Source organism: Odontomachus brunneus, unplaced genomic scaffold (assembly GCF_010583005.1).
Source record: "Odontomachus brunneus isolate Ranch 3 - 2012 unplaced genomic scaffold, Obru_v1 Obru_scaffold_021, whole genome shotgun sequence".
In the NCBI taxonomy this organism is placed as follows: domain Eukaryota; kingdom Metazoa; phylum Arthropoda; class Insecta; order Hymenoptera; family Formicidae; genus Odontomachus; species Odontomachus brunneus.
Genome location: NW_022639471.1, coordinates 1,265,521 through 1,278,567, shown reverse-complemented (window position 1 = coordinate 1,278,567; position 13,047 = coordinate 1,265,521). Strand labels below are relative to the sequence as shown.

General features: G+C 43.2%; 1 protein-coding gene across 4 annotated transcripts in view; it reads right to left on the bottom strand.

Moving 5' to 3' along the window:
- The window catches only part of LOC116842090 (proto-oncogene tyrosine-protein kinase receptor Ret), an 87,908-nt gene that overhangs the window by 32,829 nt on the left and 42,032 nt on the right, over nucleotides 1-13,047 (bottom strand). The gene's annotated exons all lie outside the window — the stretch shown is intronic.

The window sequence follows — 13,047 nt, the reverse complement described above, 5'->3', positions numbered from 1 at the left end:
CTCTCTCTCTCTCTCTCTCTCTCTCTCTCTCTCTCTCTCTCTCTCTCTCTCTCTCGCTAAACATCTCCATTATAAAAATATTTGCGCTGGAGTTTCTTGTAAGCGCAGCCAAGTGCGCTTAATGTTGAATGTATGGTAACACGTGCGACAAGAAATGCTAAGCACAATCTGCCGCACGCTGTCTCTCCTACATCGCGACTGGAAATGGAAATGCAACGGTGCCGCGTCTTGGCTCACGCTTAAATGAACGAAGCCCGCCATCTATTAGAATCGAAATTCAATTTCGCCGGTCCACGCATGCAAACATGAGACTCGCTCTTTCGCGAGGAGTCCACTCCGGATGCATATTTCATCCCCGCGAGGGAGCGAATTTGCATCTCTCGTGGAACGCATGCACTCGAGCAACAGTTTTTCGTCACGGCAGTTGGTAGATCGCGAGAGGCCAATTTCCCAGAATGGAAAAGGGTTCCCGTAGACGAAGGGGTCTCTCTCATTCGCGATGCCAGAAGGATTCTGAGCCTTTGCTCGCATAAGAACTCCTATATGCAGTCGCTCCTGCGTTCTCTAAACAGTCGGAGCGTGTTCAGGCGGCGGAATACGCCGCACCTGAATAAAATATGCCACGAGACGATCTAAAGGCCGTCTAGCGCGGTGTACAATGCGTTGTATACATTGAAACCAACTGTCTGACGTTTCTTCCAGAAGCTTACACCGAACACCGAGCTTCCGAGATCGCCATCGCCGTGCCCGAGGACTGAATTATGTCGCGGCGACTGACTCTTTTTCCCACCCACGCTCTTTCTCTCTCTCTTGTCATATGTCATAAATTATAGAACGATAAACGCTGCGACAGGAAAAACATTGTGCGCAATTGCAGAACCCAAGACACACCGAGGAAGTGTGTGGCGACAAGATACAAGTAATTTGTTCTGGAAGCGAAATGTAAGTCCAATCTTAGGACGTATAAATTTCAACGGGATGAGGACACGAAGTGGAGTGATATACCGCTTTTAACAAGAATTTTTGAAAGTGACTATGTAGTATTTATAGAATAAACACAAAAATGCGTCACGGGATAATAAGGACAATGTACTTTCGTATTTCATAATATTACACTGAGAGGGAGAGAGAGAGAGAAAGAGAGAGAGAGAGAGAGAAAATATCTAAAAAATAAAAAAATATTGATTCACTAGGTATTAATATATACACCTTTACATGGAGAAAACATTTTTTTCAAATGAGAAAATGTACACTTTTTTTTAAATAATTGTTTCTCACGAAAACAGTTCATTTTATTTAAACAAAAGAAGACTTAAATAGTAGACTTAAATAAATATGTTTTTAGTTTCCATCGAATATTTTTATTTTTAAAATATTTTTTCTCTCAGTGCAAAAGCTTGCAGAGCAAAAGTTTGTTAGATTTTTATTCTTATTTTTTTTAACAAAAAAATTTTTATTTTTTTTATAACAACGCGAAACAGTCCATGCTATATTCAGTCAAATTATTTACCACCGTTGTTTATCACTTTCTGCCTTAGAAAAAAAGAATACTTTCATTTTTCAAGCAATTGTCAGATCCCGTGTGTATAATTCATCTTTTGCATCAATAAAATAGTTACGCTTTTTTTCTGAGAGAAATAGCTTCGAAGATCTTGAAGACATCTTTGTTTTTTGCACTCGAAAATATTGAAGATGGCGATAGTAGACTCAGTCTGTATACATGTTTACACGTTTACGAGATAAATATTAGTATTTGCACCAATGATTTTATAACACGATTCCTCAGGATTGAAGAGTTAATCGTGTAATAATCGCAATTTTATACGTGGACATCAGGAAAATGTTTCGGCCCGATATCAAGAGCTGTTGACGTCACGAAGGGAGACTCACGAAGGGATCTGGCTCTGGTCCTTATAGGTGGGCGGGTTTCTTATTCGACGTTTCCAATTTCGACCGGAATGGACACTCGACGATACTCGGTATATCCAGTGATAGAGTCTTGGTATCGACTCGATCGCGTCCAGAATGCTCGCTCGCCCACGCACAGGATGATATTACTCCCCTACGGCGTCAAGAGCGATCAAAGAATTCGAGAAATGCGTCGGGATCTTTACACTTTTACAGCGACGCTAACAATGTTCCGTAATCCATCTGGGAGTCTCGACTTTCGGCTTAATCTTCGCGGAGTGCTTTCCGCGAGGCCGTGTTAAATGCTGAAGCAACGATCCGATTCCTCGACGCGGATAGATGACCAACGGCGGCGGAGTCTAATTTCGGTATTTACGCGAAGGTTCAATGTCGAGACAGAGAGAGGAGAAGGAGAGAGAAAGAACAAGGAGAGGCGTATTATAGCGAGGCCGAGCTTCTCTCCCTCGGAACCGTTGCGTGCGGCAGTCGTCTGCGGAGGAACGAAGCAACGAACGAACCTACCTACCTCCCGGTGTCAAGGTGAGCGTGCAATCAATATACGCCGAGCGGCTGTTAATTTTAATCCGCGGATCGCGTGTGCGGCCTGATACAGACAGAACGATTACGAGCGCTTTTACGAGAGGTCGACCCTCCTACGCGAGTTCCTCGACACATAACCCCGAAAACGTCCGACCGCGGATGCGCGTATACGCAGGTGTACAGGGTGTCCCGGAAGCTACGAACTCTTCGATGAACTTTGACGAGACGTGTTGATCAACTTCCGACGCGATTAACTATCTTCGAATTAATGTTTCCTCCTGTCCCAGTCTGACAATCGTGTATTCAAATGCAAATTCGACATGTAAGAAATGTGTACTAGCGTGTGGATCACCATGTGTTCGAGTGTTCTCTCGTGCCTCCCCGCCTCGACTACATCAGCACCGATAAGGATACATATTTAGCATGGGTTCTTCATTTGAATAGTAATTTCCTACCTCCATATGTCGGAGAACAATTAGTTCCACGGCTTCAGAGTAAAAGAACAGAGTCTCCTATAGTACGTTATCTTTGTTCTCCTTCGAAAATGTAGAATGAAATTGTCTGCTCTACCTTCTCCGAGAGAGATACAGATTTAGGTCTTCATAAAATCCAAATATTATTAACTCATTAACTATTAGTGTTCCACTTATGGAACACCTTTACTTCGTAGACTAATATTACTTGATTAATTTGTAATTTGATTTTTAATGCTTTCTGAATTTAATTAAGAATTTAATTTGTTATGTCTACGTTACGACAAAAATAGTTTACTTATCCAAGACTCTTATAGATAATAAAGATCCTTTCGTTCAAAATGATCATAAGATAATATCACCATCTTTGAGTTATGAATTCGACATACATTGGTGGTATATGCTGAAAAAAAAAAATATCTAAGAAATAAAAAATATTTGTTTGGTGAATATTGTTTGGTATATACATATAATAACATATTTATTTACTAATATAAAATATTTGTCAAATAACATTGGAAGAAAAGTTTGGTTAATCCAATTAAATATTTTTTAAGGAAATAGATATTCTAAAAATTTTAATATATTTTCTTAAAATTTTAGCTTTTCACGACAGCAATTGTCCATTCTATTTAAATAAAATAATTTAGATTTAAATAAATATGTTATTAGTACCTATCGAATAAATACTTTTTATATCCTACATATTTTTCTTTCACATTGTACACGCGCGATTCATTCATCGAAATTTCTCGATGTATGCATGCACGGCGCTTAGTCGCCGAATAAATGCCATTTTATCGCGAAACCGTGGGTAAGCGTTGCAGGTACATGCATTCAGGTACACCCGGTGCAGGCAACGGTGCGTATCCGAGACGCAATCGACCGTAGGGGAGTTCTTCGCGTGTTAAGCGGAGTAGCGCTTGCATATTCAAGAGCGGATAACGTCGCGAAGGCAGATACGTCTCGCAGACGTCTCTCTCTCTCTCTCTCTCTCTCTCTCTCTTTCTCTCTCTCTCTCCCTCTTTCTGTCCTTTCATATAATTAAATTCTTGGCGCCAGTGTCAGGCCTCATGTCATTGGAATACTTGAGTCCCCGAGATAAAATATTCCCCGAGATCCTATGCTCTAATAAAAAGAAAAGTTGTGTCTCTTTCTCCCTATGTTGAGGCAAAAACATCAGTGTAATATCCAAAAAGTAGCGCGACCTAATAATATGATATATTGAAACGCCAAAGTCATCGTGCACGGAAAAAAATTGTTTTTCGCGTATAGTCATGATAACCAGACACTTGGATGTTATTATACATACTGTACGCAGTAATTAAACTCAGTATTACAGCTAAGTGTTTACATTACTAGAATATTTCATTATAATTATAATAATCAAAAAGTCTGTTTATCTTTCCCAAAACTCGCTTAACCAAGCATGTCACGTTAATTCAACGAGGCTCTTTTTTCCGTGGACAGTTGGGACGTGTGTCGATCCGACACACGTTCATCGTCATCCGCGAACCCTCGGGAAGTCTCAGACACGGCTCGCGTGAAGCGAGCCTCGCCGAGGATTCCGGTCGGCGGTGGCGCGATGGATGAATTCGATTTGCGTTTATGCGGGTCGTAAATCAACGGGTCTCGGGGCCACCGTTTGGTCAAATAAGCTCCTTTGATGAATGTCCATTAATAACCGGACGCGTTCGCCTAAGTATATATAACGTCGCGACCGACTCGCTTTCCGCGCGATCGTCTCGTCGGCTTCTGCCTCTAATCGTGCGAGGATTCGTGTGCGCCACCATTTATCGCCGTCCTTTCGATCCGATCGATCGTCTCGACGATGGGATCGAGCCGAACGATATCGAGCGCGCGAGAATTTGCATGTCAATGCAGTCGTTAAAATCCATTCACACGGAGCATCAGCAGGAAAACGGTCTCTTCGTCAACGAACGTGATTACCAGCGGAGTTTATAATGACGACAGTGCGAGGTATTCGCCGGTGCTTCAATTTAATTACTTAGGTCTCTATGAATAGTCATTACTTGAAACTCACTCAGGTGAGACACTCGGATCCAAATTCAGAATTAGATGTGTTCTTTCAGTTGAATTGTAATCACGGATATGACATCACGAGTATCGTATGATTCAAAAATTCTTATATAACTTGAAATTCAGATGTCTCACGTGAGAGAAATTTCAAATGACTATCCAGTCCGCTTTTTGTAAACTCGGTTCGCTGCGCGCGTGGGCAGTAACAGTTTTCTCCTCATGTGCGAGTAAAACAAAAATTGGGGCAAACATTTCTCTCATTATTTCAGGCCTCTGCTTTCTAGTCAGAACTTTTGTTTAGTCTGCAATGTTTAAAACTTTTTTTTAGCAGAGAATCTGTAAGAGATAATTGAAATTTCAACGTTCCCAAGATGCTTCGCAAAGTAGACGGAGGATTAACACGGGCCATTAGCAGTAAATTTCGCTAGAACTGTAAAATGTTTCGCCAGAAACTCATCAAATTGTTTAACAGCAGTTCCTAGAATATAAAGTAGCATATGTGAAGGAATCAATTATTGCAGAATGTCTATTCCTCTGTTATACAATTCTTGAGTAATTCTTGCCACAAAAATTGTCTCCGTTCACGCGATTACGTCGGTATCCCCTCAGACGATCATCGATCGTCATTTCGTCTCTCGCTCTGTTCGACAGCCTGCACCTCACGCTTTTGGATAAAAGCAACCCCCGTACACAAGGGTGCGTTGTAAAAATAGTGCGTCGGCCGCGTAATTTTTTGTGGTGGCAATGAAAATAAAAAGCGGCCCTCGTCTCCTACAGCGTGGATGAAGCAGCAGGGGAGACAGAATTGGGCCTAACGACTGTAAAACGGCCTCTCTGCTTTATTGGTGTTACGGAACGTTAATCCCGAGGATCCTCCGCGGATGCCGGGCATTGTTTATTCCGCGGCCGAGCCCATCCCGCCCGCACAAATGACACCGTGAGCTTTATTAACCCATTTAGACCGACGTGTCCGTGCCGCTTTTCCCCGGCCTTCCCCGCCCTCCCGTCGCCGCACGCTCATTTTCCAGAACGGAAAACCGGAGATCCACCTTACTCTCTAGTCGGGGTTTACAGATGAATTACGTGGTCGTGGCCTGCGCGAGCTATCTCGAAACGCTCGCAACTTTCCTCTGTCGCTTCGTACTTGGGCACAAATCAAGAGGGACGAGTTATCTGTGGTTTACGAGTACACTTTGGGAACAAAGTGTCGGGAAGTAATCGATTAAAACTGTATTTGTGAAATATTGTAAAGTAATCGGCAAATCAACAATCAGAATTAATCAATCGTCATATGTATACACTAAGAGAAAAATATTATTTTAAATAGTATTACCCAGAAATGTCGGACGAATCACAGACGTTAGCGGAAAATAGCGAATTGCACGGAAGGTTAATTATTAAATTCCATCAATCGATTAAACTATTCGTCAATGCATGACGACCGATTGTTCATTAATTTTTGCCAATTATTTAATCAACTAAAATTTCAATCGTTCAACCTCCAACATCGTTGGAGTGATTCTAGGCTGACAGTTCGCGACAAATTTCATCTCAAAGGTGAGAAAGAAGAGAAGAACAACGAAGATACAATTCGCTCTACAGTCATATTTTTAAAAGATCAAGCCCTCTTTTTTCTGGTACTTTAATTATTTAATACAGTTTTCTCTCTCCGCAACGGCGTAGCGGGCGTTTGCTTTTTCTCCTCGGACGTTATTATACCGAGGCCCGACCGCGGATATATGTCCTCGCCCAACTTTTGGAATATTAAAGTTATATTGTGAAACTTCTCGCTTTAATAATGTCTGGCCGCCGTGGAGCTTCGAACGGTCCACGATGATGTGTCGCCGCGAAGCCGAGCAGCCGATACAGCGTGTATTCATAAGCGAAGGGCCTTATTCCTTAAAAAGGGCGTTGCGCTCGCGGGCGAAAGTGAGCGGCGCTCATATTCTTAAGTGCCGGGCTGTCGATGTGAATGACGAGGTGCGGAAGCGCTTAAGGCTTTCAACACCGAGAGGCGAAAGTGGCGGATGAGCTTGGCTTATGCCGCTTATAGGATTTTCCATGACACTTGGTCGCGTTCTGACGCGCCGCGAGGACGTACATTAACCGCGCGTCAGCTTTTTCGTGTAATTTTTGACGGCGTTCCCGATAAGACCCGTGAAAAACTCGACGTTATGCTCACAAGCATCCGCGGCGAATTTTCTTCCCGGCGGAAGAAAATGTCCTCTCTCCCACACGAATCTTCGATCTATTCCTCTCCTTCCTCTTCCCCGACGTTCGAGCACGCGTCATTTCGTGAAGTTTTATTCGACGCGGAGGACGCTCCTTCTCGGGAGAATCCCCGTGTACTCCCGCGCCCTGTGAAAACACAGCAGGGCGCAAGTGTATCCTCTTGTTGTACCCTCTTCGCCCGAGGCGCCCCATTGTGTGTATCCCTCTGGAGAGACATCTTAACGTTCGCGCACTTCATCTTCCTTACTGTCCCGCCGCTCTTATCAGGTTTCGCCGCCGTAAAGAGGCCGCGATGAACACCGCGGCGACGGCGACGATGCACCAAGTGCGACAATGAAGACGTATTATCGTCGCCTTAATTTTAATGAGCGGCACGGATACTCGAGCACATTACCTTACACCATGACTTCGACACGACGAACATCCTAATACGATAATCCGGCTTTTAGCATTTGCGATCACGAGCTGCTACCAAGAGTAGAGGAGGCCGGTCAAACCGCTTTCAGGCGCTCGACGTCGCGATCGAACTCCAGAGAAGTGATGTTAATCCCCTTCGCGAATTTCGTACGGCACGCTATCAGGTAATAATCCCCGACTAATGACTGCTGCGAGCCGACTTCGGACCAAGTTTAGATCGCGCGACTATCGCGCCGAGTAATTATGCCATGTCGAAGTTGGACGTAGCGCTCAATTTAAATCAGGTGCATAATGCATAAAACAGAGAGAGAGAGAGAGAGAGAGAGAGAAATCAGTCGGAGCAGATCAATGCATAGGGTGCAGGTGAAATGCTCAGACTGCGAACGTATGCACGCGCTTACGCACGCGTGCGCGCGCGTGGAGGGATCGTTGCACCTGGAAACCTTGTATTTGCACATCGAGTTACCATTCCCGAAAATAGAGAACACGATACGTGCAGCCATACAACGCGGCCCTCCATCTCGAAGGACCTCTCTGTCGTGTCTTGCCACCCCGAATAATCGAGCCACGCGCGCAGTCAGGCCGCGTACGCCAGCAGTGAACGCCTGATTCGGCTCGCTGATTGGCGTTCTGCTGCACCGTACACAATTCCGGAATTGATCAACAAAACCACCTCTCATTATCCGTGATCCACCGCGAGTTTCCGCGAGATCGGCTTTCGCGGTATCGAGGAGGGTAATTTCTCCTTTCAATCGATGGTAATAGAGTTTCATTTTTTTTATTGTATGCTAATAATTCTGCGATTGCTAGTGATTCCACGCGCCCGTAGCACTTGCAACGCAGTGGACAACAATTTCCTGTTTATCCGCCAGGCTATCCATCGTGTATCTTTTCCCTAGCGTAGAATTCTCGTGAAAAGTTTTACCCTTCTATTGCGCGAAGAAATACATAATCGCTGATGTCGCTGAGTTCACATGAACTTTTCATTTTCCACGTTTCTTAGAAAAAAGTTATACGATCATTACCAAGAGGAGCGTCACATTAATACTCTACACTGCTCGATAGTTGTAACTATAATGAAATAGAGAAATAATTACTAAAAAAAGAAGTTATGAGGTCAAGAAAACCATTATTATTATTTTTATTAAATTCTACTATAATGCTAACGCGATATTTATAAGCACGTTACTACTATCATTTTCGTGTTAGAACAACCAAAAAATATGGTCGGGGCCAAAAATAATAATTTTAGTTACATCAACTATTTTTTCTCTCAGTAAAGAAAAATTCGATTTTTCTTACGACCAGCGTTGCAGTTAAACTTTTTGCCTGCACTTCAAGAAAGAGAATCCTTTAATTAATTTCACAACTAAAATCCGTACTAATAGTTGTCATCTGAAACTTGTCTCATGTGAAATACTCAGATTTTGATTCGGATATAAGGTGATTCAGTTGAATTATGTTATATGTAATATTTGTATATATATCTATAATCGTGATTCAACACTCTTATCTAACTCTAAATTAAAATCTGAGTGTCTCACTTGAGACAAGTTTCAAGCAATAATTATTAATATCGGTCTAAGGTCCATATTAATAGTCGTTACTTGCTTTAGGTAAGACACCCAGATTTTAATTTAGAGTTACACCTGAATTTCTCAGTTGAATCGCGATTGCAAATGTAACGTCACATATAATTATCATTATATCATTATATAACTCAAATAAAAAACTTTCATCTAACTCTAAATTCAGACTTGAGTACTTCACGTAGGACAAGTTTCAAGTAACGACTATGAATACGAGCCTAAGACTGTGAACAAATGCCGTTGATCCTAAGGAAAACTAGATCTTTCTAGAACGTCAATGACTAATGATGTCAATAATTGGCTGTTTTACTTTATATGTGAGAATATACAGAGAACACGCAGATATTTAATAACGACGTTCTGTCGACAACGGTGTACATAGGTGCATAACGGCAGCCAATGTGAGAGATAGCTGGTCGCGCACACGTGTGTCAACAAGTCGGCTGGGTGAGGGAAGAAAGAGAGCGGCCGCTATTGTCGCGGCACTTGGCGAAAGGAGGAGAGTCCTGAGGCCCGGAGCCACGCGAACAGAACCGCCTAACTGGGAGCACTATAGATCTCGAGGAGGAGACACCTGCCTGCATGCGATGACAATAAATAACGAGGAGAACCGCCTGCGTCCTATCCGACTTTCCCTGCCGTTTCCCCCGTTTTCCCGCTTTTACACGCTCAACCTCCGGCTCTTCGTCACGGTCGAAATAGCCCGTACTATATTTAGGCCGCTACGACAACACGGCCCTACGGAAAAAGTGCGCACCGTCGCGAGGCATCCGCGTCTTTCGGGAAACTAACTCACCGACCTCGTTACCGTCGACACGTTAATTCCCCGACCGCGCTTTAGCGCGCCCGGTGACGTATGTGGCGGGAAGGAATGAAGTCGTAAACACTCTTGACGTTATTACATCACGCTTGATGGTTCACGTCTATTTGCTCGTAAATGTGACTTCTTTTCCTTTTTTCCTCCTTCTTCTTTTCGAGGAAGTGGAGGAAGGAGATGAACTAGCGCTGTCGATATAACCCGGGTATTTCTGTACCCACACGGGTACCCACACTCGCAGATATTATCCGGGCAATAGTAAATCATTACGAGTACGCAATGCATCGTTCGCTATACATGTTATTGTTAAAAAATCGATAACCTGGAAGTGTCAAGTTGCACGTATTCATTAACTTCCGTCCGCAAATAAACCCTTAACTTAATATATTGATATGATATTGAGTAATCTATGTCATGATAATGTCATTCATATTAAAAAAATATGAATATCTTCTAAATTTATATATTCTAAATATCTTTAATTTTGTAAGTAGTTATAAGACAGTAATATATTTATGACATTTGTGACATTTAGATTTCTACCTGGACTAGCAGAACATTCTTTTGAGTGCGTGATGTATCATCCGCGGCATTTCTGGTGCTTGAGTCTCGACGCGATGAATTCCGTTAACGTAAGCAACAACGACAATACGTCCAGTGTGCAAAGATTTAACGCGAATTAGGAGTGAGCCTCTCTGTATAATTGCTAATAATTCTACGTGTTACTCGTGCACGTGGCGTTCATACCGCAGTGGGCAATGATTTTCAGTTTATCGGCCGGAGCAGAGTCGGATGCGGCCGGGATCTATAAATTTCGCATAGATATCTATTATCCGAATAATTTCGCGGGCGCCTTCCCGCTTAATTGCGTCCCTAACGAATAACCGATAGCCTGGACGTTGGAAGCGTTCGCGCGTATATCTGCCTCAAGGTTTTCACGACGAAACCGCGATTCTCGTGATTCGCTCAACACACTGTGCCACGTCTGTTAATCGATAATATGAGGTTTCGGGGCAATAATCAAGAGTGAAAACGTTAATATCAGACTTCGAAACACTTCGCTTTGGATAGATTAAATTCGCTGAAAGATGAATAAGCACTTCCTCGGCCGAATTGCGTCACTATCCGATGCAATATTCCGCCGGGGTGGAATCAGGGCCGGAGGATGCCGCTAATTTTACATGCGCGTTGCCTAAGTAAGTAATCAGCCTTATCGTTCGTGGCGAGTAATAAGCCGCCAACGACGGTATCGCGATCGCCGCTTAAGTAATTCTCTCCCTGAGCGCGACGCGCGTTAAATTTTGTAGTACATGACAAAGCGTGGTAATGGGCCCGGGCGCGCTGCACATTTCGCGGTAACGAACTTCCCTGAGAACCGAATATCCGTGCGGCATACACGCGGCGACGGTGTAATAAAATTATCGTGCAAATAAACAAGTTCGAAAAAGCACTGAGAGGGATCCCGTGAAGCCTCCCATGAAGCCTTACGACGTCTTTTCTTTGTATGGTCGCGCTACTTTTGTTCCAGAGTGATGAATTTCCAATTCGAAATTTTAGCCACATTTTCGACCTGAACTTTCTAATATCTGTATGTGTATATATTCTGTATATTTATATATTCTGAAGAATCAGTACGTATTTAATACACATAACATCCTATTCTTAACGTTTCTAAGGCCGGTATTTATACTCGAATCTTATTTCAACACCGTCTTAAATAATGTATTAAGATGTGAATATGGCTTTGTGATTGGTTCATGACATCTTAAGTACTTAAGATGATCTTAAATATAAGATCGGATTATGAATACAGGTTTAAATTTTATTTGTAAGGTGACCAGATTTCCTAGCCTTGAATTCGGAACATTTCATAAATGAATGTATGAAGCGGAGGGCGGGGGAAAGGGGATAAAAAGATCCGAAAGTTATTTGACAATCATTGAAAATGATGACAAATCGGTGTCCCGAATAGCACTCGAAAATATTCGGGACAAAAAGTGAAAAATTGGGACGTCTGGTCACTTTAGCTGTATGTGCCGAGAAGGGAGGAGATTACTCCGTAATAATGTACTTACGATATGTCCTGATATGACCGCACGTTGTTGTTTTCGGCACTCTAATACTTATTTCCGCAGGAGACTCACAGGACACAAGCGAAAGACGTATAGAATAAGGAGCGTTGTGTCCGTGGCAGTCGCTCGGCATGAAAAGATCGCAGACGCGCGCGCTCTCAGTCACGTACACCAAAAGTTCATTAGCGCGCCAAAAGTACCAAAAGTGCATGAATGTGAACGCCAGTGATGCGAACGAGAAGTCGCGCATCTACAACGACGCGATCTGTACGACACACCACGGCGGACGCCTTAACCATTTGCTCGAGTCAGAGGCTGAGTACAATAAAAGAAACAAGGAATAGGAAATCGAGAATAGAAAACAGTTCAATATTAAAACATGAAACCTAATTCATCAACGCAGAGAAACAGAGGAATAGCGTTATTTCTTGTTTTCAGTATTCCTTATTCCTTTTATTGTAATCAGTCCCTTACTAACTACTTTAGACCAATCGCGTCCGTTTTGCACTACGAGGTTGTCATCGTGGTTATTCAATCTAGGCGTTGGTAATGAATCGTGCGAAATGCTCAATCTTTTCGCGCCAAGCAGCAGCCATAGGCACACATCGATCCACATCGCTCCGCGTTTCTCGCGTCTTTTATCCGTCGAGAGTGAGTCTCGCGCGTTAATAAGTATCGGGAGTGTCGAGAATAGCGATGTGCGATCGCCAGGGCGTATCGTGAAGACGTCATTTGTAAGTAATCTTCTCGTTTCTCCTCGCGGTATATGCGGCCGGTGCTTGTCGCGACGTGTCGCGCCGACGTCCCTTACATTTGCTAATAACATCGACTCGCTCAAGTAGCAATAGAATCGGGCGATCGTCGGATTTATCGGGAATTAGAAATGCGATGATAATCAGAGAGAGAGAGAGAGAGAGAGAGAGAGAGAGAGAGAGAGAGAGAGAGAGAGAGAGAGAGAG